Genomic DNA, 25050 nt, shown 5'->3' with positions numbered 1-25050 from the left:
TGTAAGAAAATGCTGATCCCAAAGTCATGCATCTCTCTTTCTCTGCTTCTGCGAACTTTAAAGGTTCCATTATTGTTCATTCTCTCTCTATCAGGTCCTCAGTCCCAAAGGCCCCTCTTTCGACTACAGATATACTTTCTCTGCTTCAAAAAGTCCTGTGTTCCTTTTTTTCTGTTTCCTGGTTTCCTTGTTTGTTCCAACAATCCTTGTTATCCTTTGGTGCATCCTTTGCTTGGTCTCTTATGATATTTCCTTCCTCCACTAGATTATTAGACAATCTTTCTCTTTCTGCCTTTCTCTTTAGTTCATACACTCTGTTTCCTTCGAACATGTGGGTTTCTGATTGGGTCCTGAGAATTCTTCCATTTTTCTCTGCTTTATAATAATCCCTACCTTGCTCTTCAAGCTGTGGTGGTCAGTGATCGCTCAGACCCAAGGAGCCTGACAGAAGTCTGCTTCATTCAGTGTCTGAGTTCCAGGTGATCCGCACTGCATAGCATGAGCCTCTGCATCACATAACAATTTGTTCCAAATGGCTCTTGCCAGAGCTTCTTAAAGGTGCAGTTCCCCACATGACTACCAATCTTTTGGATCAGGAATATGGGACAGGACTCCATTAAACGATTCTCAGCCTTGCTGCATCGTTTGTCAGGAGGGTTACTCTTGATCTGTGTGAGGTACTCCTTGCTCAGGAGATGAACAGCACTACTTTGGCAGTGCTCCTACCCTTGCCTAGAAAGCAAGTGACTAAGATAGAGATGGAAACCTAGACTTTCCTCATTGCACTGCAGAATAGTTATGAACAAAGCTAAAAAGATTCAGCACTTTGCTTCAGATTAACATCCCAAAGTTCAGATCCCTTTCTGAAGCTTATCTTGACTATTAAGCTAGAAATTTATTTGGGAATCTTGCAAGCCTGTAGGCTTTTCTATAAGATTTTCAGAGCTCCAGCCTTGTTAGAAGTACCTCTAAGAGATTTTTCTCATGGTATTTCATCTTCTGTTGCCATGCAAATTCAGGCAGTTCAGAGATGGATTTGTTTAAAAAAAAAAATCCCATTCAACACCAGTTTACCATACCTTTACCTTAAAGGAGATTCAGTTCAGTTGGAGTTCGGGCATGGATTCAGGCTACTTGCAATTTTACCATAGACTGTTAGTTAATACAGATACGAGTGCCGTTCACCACTTCCTTCTGCAGAGAATTATCGCTAGACCCAATATTTTCATAAAGGGGTGCCTAAAGTTAGGCTCTTAAACACACATTTAGGCACTTAAATAAATAGCCTGATTTTTCAAAAATGCTGATCCCTGAATAGCAACAGTTGCCATAGTGGGAGCTGTCGGGAGCTCTGCACCTTTGAAAACAAGGTCATTTATTTGGGTGCCTAATATGGATTTAAAACCTAAATTTAGACACCCTCTTATAAAATATTGGCCTCAACAACTCAGCACACCGGAGCATAACTCACTTTACAGTAACTGAAGCTTGAAAAGATGTGGAACACACAATAGAGCAGTTTTACTTCTTATATATTTTTTTTATCATTAGAGTACTTTAATGCTGTTTTTTGTATTTGTTTTATTTTACTAGCCAAGAAATTAGTCCAAATCCTTAAAATACTTATAAGACTGAAATGTGCACAATGGAAACTTTTGGCAAAAAACCCAATAGGCCTGCCGTGTGGCCAATGTCTCTGGCATTTTGCATTTTCCCAGATTTCCCACTTTGCAAGCTTTGGGCGTAATAACATCTTAAATTTTTAGATTGCCGCCAGGATCTATTTTATAATTTATAAAGTGGGATATGATAGAGGTCTATAAAATCATGAGTGGTATGGAGAAAGTAAATAAGGAAGTGTTATTTACTCCTTCTAATAATACAAGAACAAGGGGCCACCAAATGACATTAATAGGTAGCAGGTTTAAAACAAACACAAGAAAGTATTTTTTCCTGCAACGTACTGTCAACCTCTGGAATTCCTTGTCAGAGGGTGTTGTGAAGGCCAATACTATAATGGGGTTCAAAAGGGAGCTAGATAGATTCATGGAAGATAGGGTCATCAATGGTTATTAGCCAGGATGGGCAGGAATGGTGTCCCTAGCCTCTGTTTGCCAGAAGCTGGGATTGCGTGACAGGGCTGGATCACTTGATGATAACCTGGCTGTTCATTCCCTTTGGGGCACCTGCCATTGGCCACTGTCAGAGGACAGGATACTGGGCTTGATGGACCTTTGGTCTGACCAAGTGTGGGTTCTTATAATTCCAGCTCCAGTAAGTATCTAACAGTTTCCAAAACTCAGTTGTACAAAGAATAAAATTACAGTTATAGAAAAGAATAGAGTACTCTCTTAAAAAAAGGTAGGAAAAAAAGAGAAACAAATATAATCTTCAATTTTAACAACTTCCAGTCATTATAAAAAATGCAAGGACTTAAAGAAAATCTCAACACATATTTTTGGTCACAACTCACCATGTAAAATAGGAACTCTGTTGTACTCAATACTAAAGACACACTACACCAATAAAGTGCAAAGTGTGAACTGATATTTTTGTGTGTCGAGCAGTGTTCCAGCAGAAACTGAAACGTATAATTTACTTCTTAAACTGCAGGTTGAGAGTGCTCATTGTGCTAGGGTTTTGAGAGCATTTTATCATTTTTAAAACATTATCAACCACTATTGCTTGGAACTGGAGCCATATTGCTTGTTTTTAACAAGAGATTAAGTAATCTCCCTGTTTCAGTTCTAATAATGTTTCCTGCACTATAAAAAGGTGTGGAACTCAGTCTTGAATGATTTTATTCTTCAAGGAGTTGAGTGCCCTTATGAATTTCACACTATATGTAGTTCTATTTTTGTAATGACTCAGCTTGCTTTTATACCTCTATGTTGACTGCTGTATATATTTTACTTTTGGAGTGGAGGTTGCCTGAATTCCCTTATAGTCCTGCTGATTTTCTTCTTTACCATTTTTGGCCTCTATTGCTGCTATGTATAAAAGCCGCACATCGGTACTGCCTATTGAGGAGGACTGGGCATGGTTCATTCTATGGCTTGTCCCCATTGCTCCTGAGCAGGCCAGAAGAGGTGCTTCAGAGCAATGTGCAGCATTCTTTCACCTCTCCCTGAGTTTTAAGCCACCTTCATGACCCAGCCATGCTCCTGAACTATCCAGGGCTGTTTGACCTCCCCCCCCACCCCCATTCCCAATCTAAGTTTCCAGGTGATCACCTCCTGTTAATATTATTGTTACAGTTGTCTGCGATATGATATAAATGACTGTTTACCTGACCCCGGTGCTATTCAATTCCTGAGGTGGTCAGATTTTGAGACCATTTTAATGAGAAAGAAGTGAAGACTTGATCTGAAAGGAGCAGTGCTTAATTTGTGCCAGCGCTGAGCCCCGGCACCTTTGGACCTGCGGTGCTAGTTATGAAAGTAAAAAAATTGCTTGAGCCCAAGTGCCTCTCTCATTACAAATTAAGCACTGAAAAGGAGGGAGGTAAAATCAACTGTATAAAATTATAGCTATGCCTGGGTTGTGAGATGTTGCTTTACTTACTGGTCTTGCTATACAGGGGCGGCTCCAGGCACCAGCGCAGCAAGTGCGTGCCTGGGGCGGTAAGCCGCGGGGGGCGGCGTGCCGGTCGTTGTGAGGGTAGCAGTCAAGCAGCCTTCGGCAGCGTGCCTGCGGGAGGTCTGCCGGTCCTGTGGTTTCGGCGGCAATTCGGCAGCGGGTACGCCGAAGCCGCTGGACCGGCAGACCACCCGCAGAAACGCCGCCGAATCCACGTGACCGCAGACCGCCCACAGGCATGCCATCAAAGGTCGCCTGACTGCCATGCTTGGGGTGACAAAAAAAATAGAGCCGCCCCTGTTGGTATATATATAATATATATAATAATATATAATATTCTCTGTTTGGAAAGAATCATAACTCACTGTTAGAATTTGCATTGGGTTGAACAAGTGGCTGAAATCAATTTAACATTTAAACCATTTTTAATTTTAAAATATGAAAAAAAAAAAAAAATCCCCCTCCACTCCCTTATATGTCTATTGCCATTCTAGGTATTTGCTTTAGTCATGCTTCTAGGTTTTAGAAATGAATTTCCACACTTCTTTCACTAGTTTTTATTTTATTATGTGACTGAGACCAGTAAAAAATTCAAGTTCTTTGAGACTAAAGTGTAATCTAAAAGAAGAAACCAAAAGACATATTTTGGCCTTAAGCACCTCCCAGACCCTACATGCCATACATTCAGAGGACTATATAACTTCAAGTAAACTCATGTTAACATGGCTGATAGTTGCTGTTGTTTCTATGTGTAATGTCACTGGGGATCTATTCAACAAAAGAATACCTCCCAATGAACAGCTCTGCGATTGCTGACCTATTAACACCATTCTGACCAAGGTTTTCTTTCCTGCTAGGTAGAGGAGGTGGTTTTTTCTTTCAAAGAGTTAAAGCAGTGGATCTGTCATAACAACAGTGATATCAAGTTTGGTTTCCCCCCCCCACATTCATTATTGGTACCTACCTTTTCTTCAGGGCTGGAAAATTTGAGAGGAAGATATATTTGTCATTTTAAAACAGATTTCAACATTTCTAGACACTTGCTTAAATTTTATTATCATTTATTATTTGGTTTTCTGCAGCATTTTGCTAGGCAATGAAGGAGCAGACCCAAAGAGTTTGCACTCTAAGGCCCTTATCCTGGAGTGAACTCTGTGCATGTGGATCCCTACACCTGCACAGAGCCCTATGGAAGTCAGAGTATGCTCATATGAAGCTCAGGGTTAGACTGAGGTGCAAAGAAGACACAAGGCAGTGGAAGGGTGTACTACAGGCAGTTGGAGCTGGGAAAATAATGGATTTTTCAATTTGCTGGCAATTTTGAAACAATAAAAGTCATTTTGGGTCAAACAGAAAATGGCATTTTCCAAAACTTTTCAGTGAATCAAAATTTGCAATAGGAGCCAATCAAGACATTCTGAAACAAAAAAAATTGTCTTGAAATTTATTGGTAATGTCAAAATCTCTCTCACCAACAGAAGCTAGTTCATTAAAAGATATTACCTCCCCCACCTTGCCTCTCTAATTTTGAATGTAAGGCATTTTGACAACAGCAAGCAAACAAATGGAGGTGATTCTTCTGTCACACGTTCCTCCCTTATAAGCTTCAGCCCAGTGGTTATGATACTCAGCTGGGATAAGGGAGCTCTAAGGTCAATTCCCCCTTTTCCTGATGTGGAAAAAGAATTTGAACTTGGGTCTCCCCCAATTCAGAAGAGTGCCCTTGGCTATGGGATAGTCTGGCATGAAGCTGATCCTTTTTTATCAATAATTTAAATAATCATTGGAGCAAGGTCAAACTTGCGTTCCCCACATCCAAAAACATTTTGACTTTTTCAGTTTGGTCAAAAGTATCTGGTGAACTCGATATGAATTTGTGAATAGTTTTGGTCAACCTGAAACTAGGGTTACCATATCTCATAAATAAAAAAAGAGGACCCTCCACGGCCCCTGGCCCCGCCCATTTCCCCACCCTTAGCCCCGCCCCAACTCCGCCCCTTCCCCACCCTAACTCCGCCCCTCCTCCCTCCCACTCCCAGCCAGGGGGAAAGGGCTGCCCCAGTTATACCGGCTTCAGGGTTTCCCGGGGAGCCCCCAGACCCTGTGCCCCCAGCCGGCGCTTCCCCAGCGCAGCTGGAGCCCGGGAGGGGAAGCGCCAGCCGGGGGCGTAGGGTCTGGAGGCTGTCCAGCAAACCGTGAAGCCGGTAGCGCTCGGGCTTTGGGCAGCCCCTATGCCTCCGGACCCTGCACCCCCAGCCGGGCACTTCCCCTCCTGGGCTCCGGCAGCTCTGCGTAACTTACACGGTATAAGTTACACAGAGCCGAAGAGGAGCAGAGCCCCCGCAGCTGGAGGCTCTGCTCCTCTTAGGCTCTGTTTAAGAGCTGGGCTGCCCCAGCGCTACCGGCTTCGGGCAGCCCCCGTGCCTCCGGACCCTGCACCGCCGGAGCCTGGGAGGGGAAGTGCCCGGCTGGGGGCGTAGGGTCCGGAGGCAAGGGGGCTGCCCGAAGCCAGTAGCTCTCGGACAGCCCGGCTCTTAAACAGAGCCTCCAGCGGCTGTGGCTCTGTGTAACTGACACTGTGTCAGTTACACAGAGCCCCGGGGGCTGGAGGCTTTGCTCCTCTTTGGCTCTGTGTAACTGACACTGTGTCAGTTACACAGAGCCCCGGCGGCTGGAGGCTCCAGCCGCCGCGGCTCTGCTCCTCCCCGACTCTTTGGCTTTGTTTAAGAGCCGGGCTGCCTGAGCGCTACCGGCTTCGGGCAGCCCCCATGCCTCCAGACCCTGCGCCCCCACCCGGGCACTTCCCCTCCCGGGCTCCGGCGGCGCAGGGTCTGGAGGCAAGGGGCTGCCCGAAGCCGGTAGCGTTCGGGCAGCCCGGCTCTTAAACAGAGCCAAAGAGTCGGGGAGGAGCAGAGCCGCCATTTTCCCGGACATGTTCGGCTTTTTGGCAATTCCCCCCGGACGGGGGTTTGACTGCCGAAAAGCCGTACATGTCCGGGAAAAAGAGGACGTATGGTAACCCTACTGAAACTGCATTTTGCAGTGAATAAACTACTAATCTGAAAAATGTCACCCAGCTCTATATACAAATAAAGTAGTCCAAGCAATGGCTGTTCATATCTTAATAAAACAATTTTCATTAGATACATAGACTGTAGTCAGTCTTGCTATTATTAGTTGGCTAATTACTAGCTGGCATCAGTGTGGGAGGGCAGTGGCCTACAAGTCCCACTCAGGAAGGGTAATCCATGTGTCTGGACTAGTTGATGCCAAAGACCTTTTGCATTTAAAGAGTGAACCATGAGTTGCTTCAAATCAATCTTAATACACAAGCACTAAGTGGCATTTAGTAACAGTGCAGTAGTATCAATCTTTTTTATGAGTTTGGCATTTACTATTGGTACTTTACCATTCCCCAGGAAACACTGGATAGCTTCCTAGTCACACTGGTTTTCTTGATGTTTCTGAAGCTTCACAGCCTCTGTGAGGAACACATAGAGATTAAATAAAAATGGGCCAGTCCTTTTCCAGTCAAACTCCAACTGAAGCCAATAATATCTAGCATTTTGTGATGGGATGTGTACCCCACACAGGCCCTGAAAGAATTAATGTGGGACTGAGGCCAATTAACACATGTCTCAGCACTAGGGAGAGACAGCATGCATGAAAGCCAGGCTTAATTGATGATGAAGCCCATCTGGGAAGGGACTGGGTGGTGATCATAAAGTTAGAAAGTCTGTAGCAGAAAGAAGCTACAAGGAAAGAATCCACAGTCACTTTCTGGGGGATAGAAGAGGTAGAAAGCAGTCCAGGCAGGCAGCAAGGAGTCTGAGGGAGTAGACCTTGGCTGTCAGCTACCAGGTCCCTGCATTGGAACCCAGAGTAGAGGGTGGGCCTAGGTTCCCTTACCAGTGCCAAGGAAGGTGGGCTGAAACCCGCCTGAGGTAAATGGTGTAAGGACTGTGGAGCCCAGAGACGGTTGGAAGACCTGTTTGTAAGGTCATAGACTATAACTGGGTTGGACACTGTTACTCTGTAAGGGATGGACTAAGGTGTAACCTGGCTGGAGGGCCGAGTTGTGGGAAGAGAGGCCACCACAGTGACAGAGTGATTGTTGGTAGGAGGTGCCATTTGGGGAGACAGCTGCTACATCACACCTGGCCACAAGGTGGTGCACCCCATTTTACAGCTCAAGAAGTGAGGCATGCTTGTTCAAAGCAATGAAAGAACATTAACAAATCAATCCTCAAAACGTTCTTGTGAAGGAGATATTATCTCTTCTTTATATATGGGGAAACTGGGGCTGCTGTAAACTGTTTTAGGGTCTGGGATGGGGGTACCCTTGGCACAGTTCAGAATGAGGGAGGTACAAAAGTGGTTTAAAGATCGTCCAGTCGTGTCCCATTGTTCTTTCTCTTTCCAGCCACAGCAGGCTCCTCTTAGTTGTGATTATTTGCTCAGCAACTATTCTTCTCAGTCAGTCATCTAAAGGCCAGTGCTTGGTCTTTCTGGCAGGGTTTTGATGTTAAATTTTATTTCTTTTCATTTTACCCCTTCCCATATGTTAAAGAGAAAACAAAAATTATTACTGCACTTTTAAGTTTTTGAACTTTTTTATTGCTTCCATCTGAGGGACAATGCAGATGAACAGTAATTTTTTTAGGAGAAAATTAATATAATCTACCTGAAAACAGAGTAGTCCATAAAATGTAATTTTTTTTAAAAAAAGAGATGCATTATGAATTACAAGGCAACAAAATTGATTGGCTGGGGAAAATGACTTGTTTTCTCTTCAGTGGAAATTTTCAGGGCACAGGGAATGTGGGGTTGAACCCGCAAAGTGTTGCAGCATTAACGATAGTCTAAAATTATCAGACTTCAACACTCATAACCTGATCCCACAAGAGGCTAAGCACCTCTGGAAAAGAGACAGTGTGAGGTGAGGATGTAAATAGGAGTACAGACCATTCTCACCATCTCCCAGGAAATGCTTGGCGTCTCACAGCATTAGGCCCCTTAGTCTTATTAAGAATATGCATCTTTAATAGTGAATGTGACTTCAGATAAGACATAATAGGGAAAAAGGAATGTATTCATAGGTCTGCTGGAAAGCATATAACTGCTTTAAAGAGGAATTTAGATAAGACTTTAATAGTAATAAAGAAAAAGTTGAAATGCTCATAACATGTTCAGAAGCCTTTTAGTATATTAAGTTTAAAAAGTTATTTTGCTTACTGAACCACTTGATTATGCAAAGAAAAGCACCAACGTATTCTATTCATTGAACCCTTAAATGGGAGTCCAGCAAGCCATTAAAATTAGTAGATCAGCCTGGAACTTGTGTGGATGTAGAAGAAAAAACCCAAGGTGATTAAATGTCAAAACGTTGCATCTATTTGTCAAGATGAATGGTGTAGTCCAAATTTTGTATAATAGTCTTTCTATTTTAGCATTATAATTCACGTGCATGTCACCTTTAAAAGTTGCAGATTAGAATTAAATGGAAATGATATACCCATCCTGCATCAAAACTAGAAAAAATTATATGATCTAAGCTTGTGGAAATTGATTTCATATTCAGTGCTACTGGTCTCTTGAACTACAGCGTAGTAGGTAAGATCAGTTACATACATAACTGCTTTAAAAACTTGTGCAGATATCTTTTGTAAGGTTGCTGACATGAAACTATGAAATATCTTTACAAGGTAGAACAAAATGAAATGTGCAATATATGAAACAGATAGCTGAATGCATGCTAGACTCAGCGGAAATGAGCAAAATGGAAATAGCATGTTGATCCAAATTTCTAGTACTATTTAAATAGAATTGGTGCCATGGCAATTAAGAATAATGTAACAGGCAGCAGGATGCAGCTGACCAGGTTATTTCTTTGGCTGGAAAGAGTAGTGGGAGTCTATGAATAGAATGTTGTTTTGACTCCTTGACTGCTGCTGGACATGCTGGTATGCCTGGCAGAATGCACCTTGCTGTGCTTAGGAATCCAAGTGATCCATTGACTTCGGTGGAACATAAATGCAGCATCTGCAACACAGCAGGTACAATGGAGAGCCTGCAGTGAAAGGACTAATAAGGATTATGACCTACAGCAATGACTATTTAGTTAGTAATTCTGAAGTGCAGGACACTTCCCTTTCCCATTTACTACTGCAGGCAGCTTTCCATTGCCCATTAATGCCTTCACTGTGGTTGCATGTGTGTTGTCAATAATTCTCTTATATAATACTATGCATCTGAAAGCAACTGTAGGATGTTTCAAGTGGATTGGGTCACATTACAGGGGGATATTTTCTGTGTCTTGTATGGTGAAAGATGTATAGATTTAAAATGTGAATTCAAACTGAAGAATGCTAGATACATATTGAATGTTTTTAGACTGTCCTAGTCCAGCAAACCAGAACTCTGAAGTCAGCATTAAACAATAAAGGTTGAATTTACTTTTAATCCTCTAGAAATCATAAAATGAAACATTTTTAAGAATTTCAGTCACAGCATTGAATGAATAATACAGACCTGGGTGTAGATGCTGTCAGTTACGCAGGTGTAAATCTGAAGTAACATCAGATGAGTTAATCTGGATTTACACCAGCAAAACTAAGGGCAGAATATTAGCCCTTAATTTTAAGATTAATTCTATTCAAGTCCCTCTCTAAATTAGACATTATATGGTATATCTGATCCTATTGAAACATGATGTGCACTTTCTGTAGTTTTGACAGCTCACGTTGAATCCATGCTCATATAATGTGATTCCACTAGTTTAAGGTGATAGAACTGCTTTAATCCTCCATCAGGAACAGTATTGCACAAATGCAGTCACCACAAATGCAGTAGTGCCCACTCATCAGAGCTTGCAGTGCATCTCACAGGGATGTTGGTTCCTTGAAACTGAATAAATTCCATAAATTATACTTTGAATCACCATGAACCACTACAGAATTTCCTTCTAATAGTGCAGACACTTGCTTCCATTTAAATTATGCAAATTGTCTTCCATAGCAAACCACAAGACATTAGTGTTAGTGCTGATTCATTGATTATTGGTTTGCCCTAATTATCTCACGGATTTTAAAGAACGATCCATGGTAGGAAATAGCTCACAAGTTGGTCTTTATTAAGGAAACTCATCCGATCCAGATCATATAAATATGTAACTTCTTCCAGCTTTATATTCTGTTCTGGGATTAAATTCCTCACTAAAAAAATGCCAGGTATAGAAATACATCCACATAAAATTACATGTGTGTATATACATGCAATTACATACTGTACAAAGAAGGAGGTGTGCATGCTAACAAGAAAATTCAAATGTTTTCTCTGTGGCTTTAAAGATTTCCCCTCTACACACAATTAAGTGAAGGGGCTGGTTGCAGTATATCTGGAACAATTAGTTTCTGCCACTCCACAATATTGGTCATGATCTTCATATACAACCAACATTCCTTGCATGTCGTTGCTTTTTAGTCAGGACACGTGCGTTCATTTTTGACATACCTGACTACCCATTGAACTGCAGGTAGGAGATAGGTGACCAGCTGCTTAGGGAAATAATCCTGCACACTCCTCTTTGGCCTTGAAGGACTGCCTGACAGCAGAAATGGCTGAGTTCCACTGTGCACTGGGCCATCGACACTGAATGGCACAGTGCACCGGTCAATGGAGGCTCTTTGCACAACAACATGCAGAGGCAGGAAGGATAGGACAGGCATAGGCCCAGAGGATCCAGCACACTGTTGATCCTCTAGTGCTCATTCCTGCACAGGAGGAGGGGCTGTATGGGACTGTGGACCTATTTTAGATGAAGTAGTCCTGGCAAAGTCCTGGCTCAACAAATGTTTTCCAGCTGGGGCTGACGATTTGTTGCCCTAGGCATCTGCTCAGCACCTAGTCCAAACACTTGGGTTGGGCTGCATTGTGTAAGGATTTGGCCCTTAATGTAGACCTAAACTATGGGCTGAATGTTGACAAAAAGCAGCTTAATATTCTAAAAATTAAGGTCAGATGTGTGAAAGATGATAGTCATTCTAACCCACAAACATATAATGTAGAGATCTTTGCGAACCCAGGCACAAAGGCAATCAGGGAAATTGTGTCAATTGGCCTTGTTTGGGCTGATTCCACTGCATTACCATTTTAATACAACTAACATCAGAAGTTCAATATATGGGGCACCAAATTGAGCCTTTCCTGTACGTATCTCACCTAAGTAGGCTTAATGAAGCAGAGGAAAGATGTGTAAGAGAGAAACTTTCTGACTAACAAGGGAAGTTTCATAGCTTTCATGCTCTCATTTTACATATTCAAAGGAGCTAAGGGAAAAACTGGCTTTTGAAATGCAATAATGCATCATGGGGGACATTATATTTCTCACACACAATAATAAATACATGGATTTCACTCATGAATAAGCTGGGCTATATTAAGACTAAAAAAAAGAATAGTGTTCTGGATAGTGCTTTTCTGGTCTGGATTGGAAAACATTTTCATTGCCTATTTTACAGAATGTGAAACAGAGGGACAAAGAGGTTAAAGACCTGAATTTGAGAGATGCAGGGAACCCACAATGCCATTTGAAGTCAACACCAGGGTGACTGGTCTGAAGTGTCACAATGAGCCAGAAGTAGAGCTGGAATTAGAATTCAGATCTTCCTAACTCTGAGCCATGTGCTTAATCCACCAAATCATATGTAATAATAAATTTTAAAAATCCTATACAGTTCTTAGATATAGTTCTCTTTTTATATGAATTATATAGAATTATGGGAAGGTGCCAAGTTTCTTGGGAGGGCCTGGGTTCTCTTGGGGGTGTCTCCATGACAACACTGACAGATGCAGACTTTCCAAGCAATGGAATTGTGAAGGAAAGGAAAAGAAGGCTCTCATGAATTATGCAGGTTGTCAATATCTAATCAAATGTGGACAATACAACTGGAATCCTTCTTAATAAAGTTGTTGTTACTATGTTGCATCAGCATAGTAACGATGCACTAAAATCTGTATTGATTAGTAATTGAAAGCTAAAAGTAAGCCTAAAAGAAGTAATATATAATCATCTCCCCATCTTCTAATTTTCTTTATAATTGCCATTCTCTGTCCTGTCTTGTACTGTCACTAGACTCTGCTTGCAATTAGAGAAGAGACATGGAAACTAGATAACTGTTCTACTATCGTCATTTGCATTTTAAACATATCATATGTTGCCAAGCCTGGAGTGGGATGGCTCTGCTTTCCTTCGGTGAGAGTTAGATTGTAATCCTACAGTCTATCCAGGGCTATGGGCAGCAGGTAACTATGCTGCCCCAGGAGCAAGGCAACTCTGAGTCACATTCAATCCCTCTTTCCCGCATGGTGACATAAGCTGGGCCAGCTCTTTTATTCCTTTCTTTATTGCAGCTTACTTCCCTCTCTGCCCTATGCCATGGGGTATCAGATCCTGAGGGGCACAGGTGCCCTTACCAATATGATTAGGGAGATGTGTCTGGCTAGCAAAACCAGAGGGCAATTGTGATATATGGGAAGTAGGAGGTATTTGATCTGCCTTATTTTCACTCCAGGAGTAGCAGTTAGTCACCTTTATTAGTATTTTTTCTAAGATGTACCTATGAGCAGTCTTTGGGGTCACAAGAAATAAAAATAAAGCTTTCATGTACATTAGTGTTCAAAAAGGGGGGCAATATAAGTCTTCAAAGTGGGTCTGATATCACAATGAAGAACAGCTATGAGAAGAGGAGAGAAACCAGAAAAGCTGAAGTAGGAAAAGAGAGGGATGGAGCATTTTTTGGGATCTTCCCACTCTGTAGCCAAGTGCACTGCCAGCAAGCAAGGTGGTGCACCAAGTGAACAGTTTGCATTGTGTTTGCAAAGTATGTGTTGAGCATTCTGTTTGCATGATGTATTCATCCAAGGCCACACTTGTTCATCTGTAATATGGGTGCTTAGTTTTGTTACTTTAGATCTCAGGGCTGGACTGACTGAAAGATTCAAGTCCCTAAAGTTTGCTTAAAGGATGCATCCCACTGTGAAACAAACTGTTCTTAAATTATTCCACTGTTTTCAACCTACTCAGAGAAAAAAAAGTGTTTTTAATGCTATGTTACATTTTTAATTTGTTGCTTTGTTTTTTTTGCCTTATATTTCAGCGCTTTTATAATATATTTATACTGGGCCCTGAGGATACCTCTCTCTTTATTGGTGGCTGTCTTTTTTTCACAGTTTATCTAAGACACAACCACTCAGCTTTTCTTTATATTTCTATAGCCCAGTCAAGAATTGTTTGAGAATACCCCCGATTATAAATATAAGAACCCTTACTCCACCATGTAAAGGTGAATTATTTTTATAAATAAGGGAGATTAAAGGGGTTGATATGCCCTGAAGGAGGTATACAAATGGATCCTTAGATCCTTTAAAAATAATCTCTCTCTCCTCCATATTCATATATTGGAGCTTTGAAAGTTTTAGCTGCCAAAGCACTCCCTGATAGTCATTGACCAAGCTGACCCTCCTTTCAGTCCCATTATGCTGATAGATAAGAGTGCCTTATAGGAAACACTTGCCAAGGCTAAGGGTTTTCTCCTTTCTTTATTGTTTCTCATCTTTTTCTGTTTCTCTTTACTCCCATGTACAAAGCTACCACCCATTTATCTACCTTTCTTCCTGCTGTATGTTCTCTAAAAGCCAACTGACAGAGTGCCAATGGCTACAGGCTTTCTCTCAATAAAGCCTTGCAATAATCACACATAATTGATTGTGCTAATCCATGACATAATGTATAGCATCCTGCATTCAAAACCCAGAAGCTCACTGGTCAGTGATGCTGCTGCTGTTAGTCTAACATGCTTTGTTGGAAAGTGAACCACTGACCTTAGAAATAGCAGCTGTAGATATTAGGATTATGAAAAGAACCTCAGATTACTTTAGTGTGAAATATATTGGTCGCAGCAAAAGGTAAAGATTTTTTTCAGGGGCTAAATCCCATTCACATTACTCAAGTGAGTAGTCCCTCTGAAGGCATTGGGACTAATTCAAAGAGGATTTGGCTTCCAATATGTGCTATCATTTTATGTCATTTTATGTTAAAAATATGTGAGGGAGTTTTAATATATTTTTCTATCTGATTTTAATTTAATATGATGTCACATCTACGTAGAGATAAGTATGCTGCTTACTTCAAAGATTACAAATTTGCTAAGTCAGTATTTTGTGAGCAAGGTTTACAGTAGTCATAGTAACACCAAAAAAATCTAGCAAAGTAGAATATGCTACTATAATCCTTAGAGAACCCTATTAACATTTCTGCATTGCTAATTTTGACAATAGAAACATACTTCAGCTTGATAAGGATTTCATTAATGCTATACAGACTTCTGTCCTAGTTTTACTTTTCTTTAATATTAATGTCAGTATGCCAGAGACTAGACTACATTTAAATGTCAGTAAAATTGGTAGGTGGACCACGAAGTAAATAAATTATTCACATACAAACAAGTGCATTAATGATTTTTGTAAGACTTTTAACTTTTGGAAGTGGCATTTGTATAGGAGACAAGAAGCACTAAATTCTGTCTGCAATGAGGAAACTGCAGTACAGCTGAATTTGTAAGGACTGGCATCATTAACAGATGTCAATTTAGCTTTCTTGTGTAAAGGAGTAATCTGGATCTAACCTCAGAGTGAAAATATTGAAGACATTTGAAACAAAACAGGTATCTTTATATAATTCTAATAAGGGTCGATGATAAATATTACATTAGTCAATTAATTTAAATTATACAAACTAAATATAATCCTGTTGCTTTTTTCTTTCACATAGTTAAGGTATAAAATTGAATGACCCTATTGTGCTTTAACAATAAAGTAGTATTTGCATTAATTTTTACCAAAATTCAGTGCTGTTTATATAAAGTACATTGAAATTAATAAAGAGGGGGTTATTTCATTCTTGGATCTACTCTGTCTTGAAAACTAAGGATGAATTTGGCCCTGAGATAAATTTGGCCCATTTTGGAATCTGTTCAAAGTGCACATTGGTCAAATGATGAATGATATGCAAAGAGAAAAGAGAGCGGATGTCACAAAGATTTTCCACACTTGGTAATCTAACAAATAAAAAATGAGATGCTGAAGACATGTGAATAAAAGACATGGCATGCTCTTCTCTCTTTCAGTATGAGTGGGTAAGTTATTAGGTGTTCCCTGAGGTTCCTTCATGGGACTGACATGCCATATACATCAGACTCCAGGAACGTGAAACAAACCTTTACCGATTAGCCTCTGCAAAGACTGTAGTAGGGTCCACTTTTCATTCTTTGTTTTTTCTATTTTGGAGAGGATGTTAAGAATCTGTATCTGAGTGTCTCACATGGTTCATAGATTCATAGATTCTAGGGCTGGAAGGGACCTCGAGAGGTCATTGAGTTCTTTTTAATTAACCTTCTTTTTCCATGAAAGGGACGAATTTGAATATTGGGGATTTGAGAGTGACCAGAACTAGAATTTAGGTACTTCCTAACACTGCCCAAGTGAGGCTGCAATGGGATGATGCTAGGAGACATCAAAGCCATATTAAAAAGAAGCAGATTGCAGTCATCTTCTTTTGTAAGACATTAAATATCATACATATTTTCCCATGTATTGTACAGCTGGTGTTGTGATGTTAAGACCTGATCCAAAACCAAATAAAATTAGTGGAAATCTTTCCATTGACTTTAGATCTGGTCCTTAGTGAGTGCTCTCCCCGTCATGTAGGAAATTTGGGGCTCACTCCATGGATTAGCAGGGCTGGAGTTACAGTGGGTGCATTGCGCTTATTCTTCTGAAAGAGGAACAGCTTTCCATTACTCAGTAATGAGTACTCTGGCCAGTTTAGGAGTCGAGTTGATGGCTCTGAAGAAAATTCCATTCAGTCCTGCCAAAAGGATAACTGTGTGCTTTTAGGGACTTTGTCAAGCCCCATAGCTCCATGGGAAACAACAAAGTTTGCACAAAAGAGAAAAATTATTTCATGGGCACTGGGTTTGACATGGGTCCTATCTTTACAGTATTTCATTATAATTGAATTTTGTATTGTATGTGCATGTACAGCCTAGGGCTAGATTCATCCCAGAGTTCATACTGGCTAATTCCACCACACATCCTGATGCAGCGGAGGAGGTTGTTGGGCTCCGGATAAATCGCCGGCCCCAGGACAGCTGCTCCATTTTCCCCCCCCGCCCATTGGCAGCTGAGGGGGAGCAAAAGGGGCAGGGATGTTAAAGCGCTGCAGAGCCACTGACGGGGGGTGGGGGAGCGGGCGCAGCAATGTTAAAGCGCTGTCACGGCAAAGGACCCTCCTTAAAGCGTTGCCACAGCAGTGCTTTAATATCACTTCCCCTTTTACCTCCCCTGTTGGTGGCCCTGCCGGTACGGACCCTACCAGCAGGGCCGCCGACGGGGGTAAGGGGCAGCAATGTTAAAGCGCTACCACAGCAGTGCTTTAGGGACGGTCCTTTGCCGCGGCAGTGCTTTGAGGATCCTTAAAGCGCTGCTGCAGCAAAGGACAGTCCTTAAAGCGCTGCCACAGCAGTGCTTTAACGTTGCTGTGCCTTCCCCGCCCCCATCAGCGGCCCTGTTGGTAGAGACCCTACCAGCAGGGCCGCCAATGGGGGAGGCAAAAGGGGCAAGGACATTAAAGCGCTGCCGCGGCAGCACCTTAATGTGGGCTGGGTACTGGCCGGTGCGGGTTCTTACCAGTACCCGTACCGGCTCACTTTCACCCCTGAGTAGAGCGGAAGAATTACTTCTCATGTCTTGCTTACAACATTCATGCTAATACATCCCAGAATGATGTTTGCTTTTTTTGCAACAGTGTTACACTGTTGACTCATATTTAGCTTGTGATCCACTATGACCCCTAGATCCCTTTCTGCAGTACTCTTCCCTAGGTAGTCATTTCCCATTTTGTATGTGTGCAACTGATTGTTCCTTTCTAAATGGGGTGCTTTGCATTTGTTCTTATTGAATTTCATCCTATTTACTTCAGACCATTTCTCCAGCTCATTTTGAATTTTAATCCTATCCTCCAAAGCACTTGCAACCCTCCCAGTTTGGTATCTAAATCATTGATGAAGATATTGAACAGAATCGGACCCAGAACTGATTCCTGGGGGACCTCACTCGTTATGCCCTTCCAGCATGACTGTGAACCACTGATAACTACTCTCTGGGAATGGTTTTCCAACCAGTTTTGTACCCACCTTATAGTAGCTCCATCTAGGTTGCATTTCCCTAGTTTGTTAATGAGAAGATGATGCGAGACAGTATCAAAAGCTTTACTAAAGTCAAGATATACCACCTCTACCGCTTCCCCCCCACTCCCCAACCACAAGGCTTGTTACCCTATCAAAGAAAGCTATACGGTTATTTATTTTAACAGATATACACTCTGGGCCAGATTTATAAAGGCACCTAAACAATCAGATAGGTATCTAATAGGGGCATAATCTGCTTAATCCAGCTAAATCATAACTTTTTTATAAATCTGTCCCCAAGGTCCCAGTTTAGACAATTGAAGTCTGTGGAAAGTTTCCCCTTGGCTTTAGTCATTCTAATCCTCTGACTCTACCACACACACACTCTACTCTGCTCACACACACACTGACTTTCAGTTAGAAGTTGCTAAATTTTGTAGTAAGATGCAGCTGTAGAAAAGTGGATAGCAGATTCAATAAGGAGACCTATTTTTGTTTCTGAACTCTGGACTGCAAATATGTTTTTTCCCCAATGGCTTTTCTTGATGGCTTCAAAAAGGTTCTTAAAGAATGCAACCAATTGTTGTGTTCTCTTCTCCCTCAATATGAGCATGTATTTCTGATTAGTTTTGTGCACATCAGGGGTGCAGTGGAGTTCTTACGTGTGGCCGTGTATGATGTTTGTGACACTAAAGTAAAAGAATTCAATTTGTGAGGACAGCCACAATTTCTGTAGTAACTTGCCAGGAGTATGTTGATTATACCATCTTTCCTAACCAGAAAAAGGTGGGAATTTTTTCCCCAGGAGAAACAAGTGAATACTGCAAACAAAAGACAAAAAAACCCACCCCTCAATGTGAATTTTTTAAATCACTTTGCTTTAGCCATGTACAGACCCAAATACTGGCAAACAGCATTATGCTTTTATTCCATAACTAGAAAGTGAAAATGACTTGCTCCAGCTCATGAAGTGCAAAAAGTGAAAGAATAGTTTGTGGTGAAAAGTAAATTAGACTTTGAGTTACTAAAGCGGAATAATTTTAAAATGATATTAACATGGGGAAGAAGTCGTAAATATGATTGTTATCTAGACAGTGTAGATTATTTAATTATGAATTGACTTGCTTTGGGATTCTGAGCTAGGGTCAAATAATGAATTAGTTGTAACTCTACCAGCTTCGTTCAAGAACAAAACAGAAGGGCTTTGATTATATACATGGGAGCTGGAAATGTGCTCAGCTGTGATCCCCAGAATTATTTTTATGAAATGTTGAGTACAGTTGTTTTTAAAGGAAACAATTGAAAAGGTCTCAAGTGTTAGCCTACTGCCCCAGTGATTTTGAACTATACATAACTCAGTTATTTTCTGGAGATTGAGCTAGATGACCTATCAAGGTCCCTTCCAGCCCTATATTTCTATGATTCTATATGTGGATGTTCTCAATAGGGTCCGCTCTTATAGCCGGTTTTATTTACATGGTTATTGATACAGTGACAGGTGCGCTAAGAACTCAGTTGCATATCTTAAGCCTAACAGTGAACTGGCATGTACACAAGGATTTTTGTTTTTAAATGTATGTTTAAATGTATTGTTTGTCCTTCATCCAGAAAAATCAGAGAAAATTGAAACTGTTAATTTATTTGGCTAGGAGTCTATGTATAAGACTAATTACTCTAGACTGAAAGCTTGCCCTGTGGGTAATCATGATATACAAATTATGTTCCTCTTTCCCTTTACATTGTTTTACTGGCTTTATTTAAATAGGGTTAAAAGTCTCAGCTTCCAGGAAAGATATATATTTTTAAGTTAAATGTTCTATCATTGCAGTACTTGTGGCACCTTAGAGACTAACAAATTTATTAGAGCATAAGCTTTCGTGGACTACAGCCCACTTCTTCGGATGCATATAGAATGGAACATATATTGAGGAGATATATATACACACATACAGAGAGCATAAACAGGTGGGAGTTGTCTTACCAACTCTGAGAGGCCAATTAATTAAGAGAAAAAAAACTTTTGAAGTGATAATCAAACTAGCCCAGTACAGACAGTTTGATAATAAGTGTGAGAATACTTACAAGGGGAGATAGAGTCAATGTTTGTAATGGCTCAGCCATTCCCAGTCCTTATTCAAATCGGAGTTGATTGTGTCTAGTTTGCATATCAATTCTAGCTCAGCAGTCTCTCTTTGGACTCTGTTTTTGAAGTTTTTCTGTTGTAATATAGCCACCCGCAGGTCTGTCACTTGAATAGATATGTGGACAAACCCCGATGCCAACTCTGTCCACATATCTATTCAAGTGACATCATCATAGGACCTAATCACATCAGCCATACCATCAGGGGCTCGTTCACCTGCACATCTACCAATGTGATATATGCCATCATGTGCCAGCAATGCCCCTCTGCCATGTACATTGGCCAAACCGGACAGTCTCTACGCAAAAGAATTAATGGACACAAATCTGACATCAGGAATCAAAATACTCAAAAACCAGTGGGAGAACACTTTAACCTGTCTGGTCATTCAGTGACAGACCTGCGGGTGGCTATATTACAACAGAAAAACTTCAAAAACAGACTCCAAAGAGAGACTGATGAGCTAGAATTGATATGCAAACTAGACACAATCAACTCCGATTTGAATAAGGACTGGGAATGGCTGAGCCATTACAAACATTGACTCTATCTCCCCTTGTAAGTATTCTCACACTTATTATCAAACTGTCTGTACTGGGCTAGTTTGATTATCACTTCAAAAGTTTTTTTCTCTTAATTAATTGGCCTCTCAGAGTTGGTAAGACAACTCCCACCTGCTTATGCTCTCTGTATGTGTGTATATATATCTCCTCAATATATGTTCCATTCTATATGCATCCGAAGAAGTGGGCTGTAGTCCATGAAAGCTTATGCTCTAATAAATTTGTTAGTCTCTAAGGTGCCACAAGTACTCCTGTTCTTCTTTTTGCGGATACAGACTAACACGGCTGTTACTCTGAAACCTATCATTGCAGTGGAAAACTTAAGCAGGTAATTATTGATAACTTGACTCTGATACATGAACCAATTGAATGTAACTTCAAAGACAGGCTTCTTTGAAGAAGGAATACTGATAATTTAGGGTCTGGAAATTATGATCAGGGCTTGGCTCTCTCATAACAGAGCAACAATAGTGTCAGGAGCCGCCACAGAATTATCATGAGATTCCCCCCCCCCCACACTCCTTCTGAATATGACTCTATACTTCAGGGTGGGAAACTGGCTTCATGGGTCATTCACATACCCTGGATTCTTACTCTTAGAAGCCTGTGATTTAAAGCTGCAGATAAATAGGAAGTTCCTACACTTGGGCCAAATTCTGTATTGACTTATATCCCATGCAATTTGACTTCAAAGTTTGAGTCATTGTCAAAGCTGGTATCTTTCAATCAAGGATAAATCTTGGGGTTGAAAACAAAAGGATTTGAGAACTCTTGGATGATCCTTCCCTTAAAAACAATGGTAAATCTAAATAACATCACCCCAGCACTCTTTGATTAGACCAGAGGTTTCAGCCAAATGCCTCAGTGTTCATTAAAGAAGGTGTTGAACCATTGGGAGGGATCAAAGTTGGAAGATACAACTCATAACAAACGTAGATTGCTTTAAGATAATGAAATGTACCACTTATATTTTTTGATATACCTAAGAGTTTTACAAGGATTCACTATTTTAAAATGTCACCTTGAAATAGAAAAATAAGGAATGTTTGAGATTTTCCATATAATGGAAATAACAAGTAGCAGAACAGACTATCAATTTTGAAACTGTAGTTTAACTCAGCCAATAAATGTAAAATTAAATTAAAGCTCAAACTCTTACAGTTTCATTCCCTTAAAATATCTCAAACAGTCCATGAGACAAGAAGGGTGAGGTAATATTTTTTATGGGACCAAAGACTCAGAAAGTAATAGCAAAAAAAAATTTTAAGTACACCAGAAGCAGGAAGCCTGCTAAACAACCAGTGAGGCCACTGAATTAACAAGATACTGAAGAAGCACTCACGGATGATAAGGCCATTGTGGAGAAACTAAATGAATTTTTTGCATCAGTCTTTATGGCTGAGGATGTGAGGGAGATTCCCAAATCTGAGCTATTCTTTTTAAGTCACAAATCTGAAGAACTGTCCCAGATTGAAGTGTCATTAGAGGAGGTTTGGGAATAAATTGATAAACTAAACAGTAATAAGTCACCAGGACCAGATGGTATTCACCCAAGAGTCCTGAAGGAACTCAAATGTGAAATTGCAGAACTACTAACTGTAGTCTGTAACCTATCATTTAAATCAGCTTCTGTACCAAATGACTGGTGGATAGCTAATGTAACGCCAATTTTTAAAAAGGGCTCCAGAGGTGATCCCGGCAATTACAGGCCTGTAATCCTGACTTCAGTACTGGGCAAACTGGTTGAAACTATAATAAAGAACAATATTGTCAGACATATAGATAAACATACTTTGTTGAGGAAGAGTCCACATAGGTTTAGTAAAGGGAAATCATGCCTCACCAATCTGCGAGAATTCTTTGAGGGGGGGTCAACAAGCATGTGCATAAGGGGAATCCAGTGGATATAGTGTATTTGGTTTTCAGAAAGCCTTTGACCAGGTCCCTCACTAAAGGCTCTGAAGCAAAGTAAGTTGTCATAGGATAAGATGAAAGGTCTTCTCATGGATTGGTAACTGGTTAAAAGATAGGAAACAAAGGGTAGGAATAAATGGTTGGTTTTCAGAATGGAGAGACGTAAATAGTGGTGGTCCACTGGTGTGGAGAAAGCAAATAAGGAAGTGTTATTTACTCCTTCTCATAAAACAGGAACTAGGGGTCACCAAAAGAAATTAATAGGCAACAGGTTTAAGCCAAACAAAAGGAAGTATTTCTTCATACAACGCACAGTCAACCTGTGGAACTCCTTGCCAGAGGATGTTGTGAAGCAGGGCCAGCTCTAGGATTTTTGCCGCCCAAAGCAAAAACAATTTTGGCCGCCCCCCCCCCTTATTTAATTACCCCATCCCCGGCCCTGCCTCAACTCCGCCCCTTCCCCAAATCCCCAGCCCTGCCTCCTCCCCTCAGGCTCTCAAGCCTAGGCGGGAGGGAGGGAGGAAGGGGGAGAAGTGGCGCGGCGCTGCGGCCACTCGGAGTCTCCCCCTCCCTCCCAGGTTTGAGAGCCTGGGAGGGAGGGGGAGACTCCGAGTGGCCGCAGCGCGGGCGCCGCTTCTCCCCCTCCCTCCCAGGCGCCCAAGCCAGGAGGGAGGGGGAGCAGCAGCGCACGAAACGGCCGCTCGGGATCTCCCCCTCCCTCCCAGGTTTGAGAGCCTGGGAGGGAGGGGGAGACCCCGAGCCGCCGCGGCGCGCAAAACAGCTGATTCGCGCGCCGCTGCTCCCCCTCCCTCCCAGGTTTGAGAGCCTGGGAGGGAGGGCGAGTAGGGGCGCGTGAATCAGCTGTTTCGCGCGCCATGGCAGCAGCAGCGGAGGTGAGCTAGGGCGGCCGGGGCACATTTTTAGGGGCGGCATTCTGGCGCTGGCCATGCCGCCCCTAAAAATGTGCCGCCCCAAGCACCAGCTTGTTTTGTTGGTGCCTAGAGCCGGCCCTGTTGTGAAGGCCAAGACTATAACAGGATTCAAAAAAGAACTAGATAAATTCATGGAGGATTGGTCCATCAATGGCTATTAGCCAGGATGGGCAGGGATGGTGTCCGTAGCCTCTGTTTGCCAGAAGCTGGGAATGAATGACAGTGAATGGATCACTTGATGATTATCTGTTCATTCCCTCTGGGCCACTGTTGGAAGACATGATACTGGTCTAGATGAACCTTTGCTCTGACCCAGTATGGCCATTCTTATGACCAACTTCTGTTGGTGAGAGAGACAATCTTTTGAGGTTACACAGCTCTTCGAGTCTCGGAAGAGTTCTCTGTAAGCTTTCCAGACTTGAAGAAGAGCTCTGTGTAGCTTGAAAGCTTGTCTGTCTTCTCACCAACAGAATTCGGTCCCGTAAAAGGTAGTTTCTCACCTACCTTGAGTCTCTCATACCCTGAGACTAATATGGCTAGAATCAGTGGCAGAGACTAAGGAACTCCTTGTCTACCTGAGAAAGCTGCACCAATTTAACTGAAGGTGTGATATTTTTTTAAAAAACCGATTTAGATAAACTAGTGCAAACTTCCATGTGGACACTTATTTTGCGGTAAGAGTGGCTTGTTTTAGTTTCTATGTCAATTAGAAATCTGTCCAAGCTAAGCTGCTAGAAGCCAATCTTAAACAGAAATAAGTGTCCACACTAGGGTGGGCACTGACTTAACTAAATCATTTTAAACACAATTCAACTTAAACTTGTTTGACTTTCTCATGTCTTGTGAAAGTCTCTTTTATGGACTCTTGTGAAAATAAAATGATCAGATTGCTTGAAAGGTAGGAAAGCAGATGATTGTTAGATAGGGTTGCCAACTTTCTACTCACACAAAACCTGAACGCCCTTGCCCCACCCCCTGCCCCATCCCTCCTTTGAGGCTCCTCCCCTTCCCCTTCTAGAAGCCCCGCACCCAGCTCACTCCATCCTCCCTCTCTCTGTCGCTCGCTTTCCCCACCCTGACTCACTCGCTCATTTTCACCGGGCTGGCTCAGGGGGTTGAGGTGCGGGAGGGGGTGAGGGCTCCAGCTCGAGGTTTGGGCTCCGGGCTGGGGCCAGAAATGAAGAGCTCAGAGTGCAGGAGGGGGCTCTGGGCTGAGGTAGTCGGTTGGGTTGTGGGAGGAGGTGAGGGCTCCGTCTGGGGGTGCAGGCTCTGGGGTGGGGCCAGGGATGAGGAGTTTGAGGTACAAGAGGGGGCTCTGGGCTGGGGGGGGTGGAGCTGAGGGGTTCGGAGTATGGGAGGGGGCTCTGGCCTGAGGCAGGGGGTTGGGAAGGGGTATGGCCCATGGGAGCAGCGGAACCGGCACTTGGGGCAGGGGCAGCGCGTGGAGCACCCTGGTTGCCTCTATGCCTAGGATCCAGAGGGGGGACATGCCGCTGCTTTCGGGAGCCGTGCGGAGCCACGACAGGCAGGAAGCCTGTCTTAGCCCTGCTGCACCACCAACTGGATTTTTAATAGTCCGGTGAGCAGTGCTGACCAGAGCTGCCAGGGTTCCTTTTCGACCGGGGGTTCCAGTTGTAAACCGGACACCTGACCACCCTATTGTTAGAAATCCT

At 42.2% G+C, this 25050-nt stretch overlaps 1 protein-coding gene across 3 annotated transcripts in view; it reads left to right on the top strand.

Moving 5' to 3' along the window:
• The window catches only part of NKAIN3 (sodium/potassium transporting ATPase interacting 3), a 512187-nt gene that overhangs the window by 93572 nt on the left and 393565 nt on the right, over positions 1-25050 (top strand). The window lies entirely within an intron of this gene.

Source organism: Malaclemys terrapin, chromosome 2, assembly GCF_027887155.1.
Source record: "Malaclemys terrapin pileata isolate rMalTer1 chromosome 2, rMalTer1.hap1, whole genome shotgun sequence".
Taxonomy (NCBI): Eukaryota; Metazoa; Chordata; order Testudines; family Emydidae; genus Malaclemys; species Malaclemys terrapin.
The sequence above is the reverse complement of the archived record's forward strand: the minus strand, read 5'-3'. Positions and strand labels throughout refer to the sequence as shown.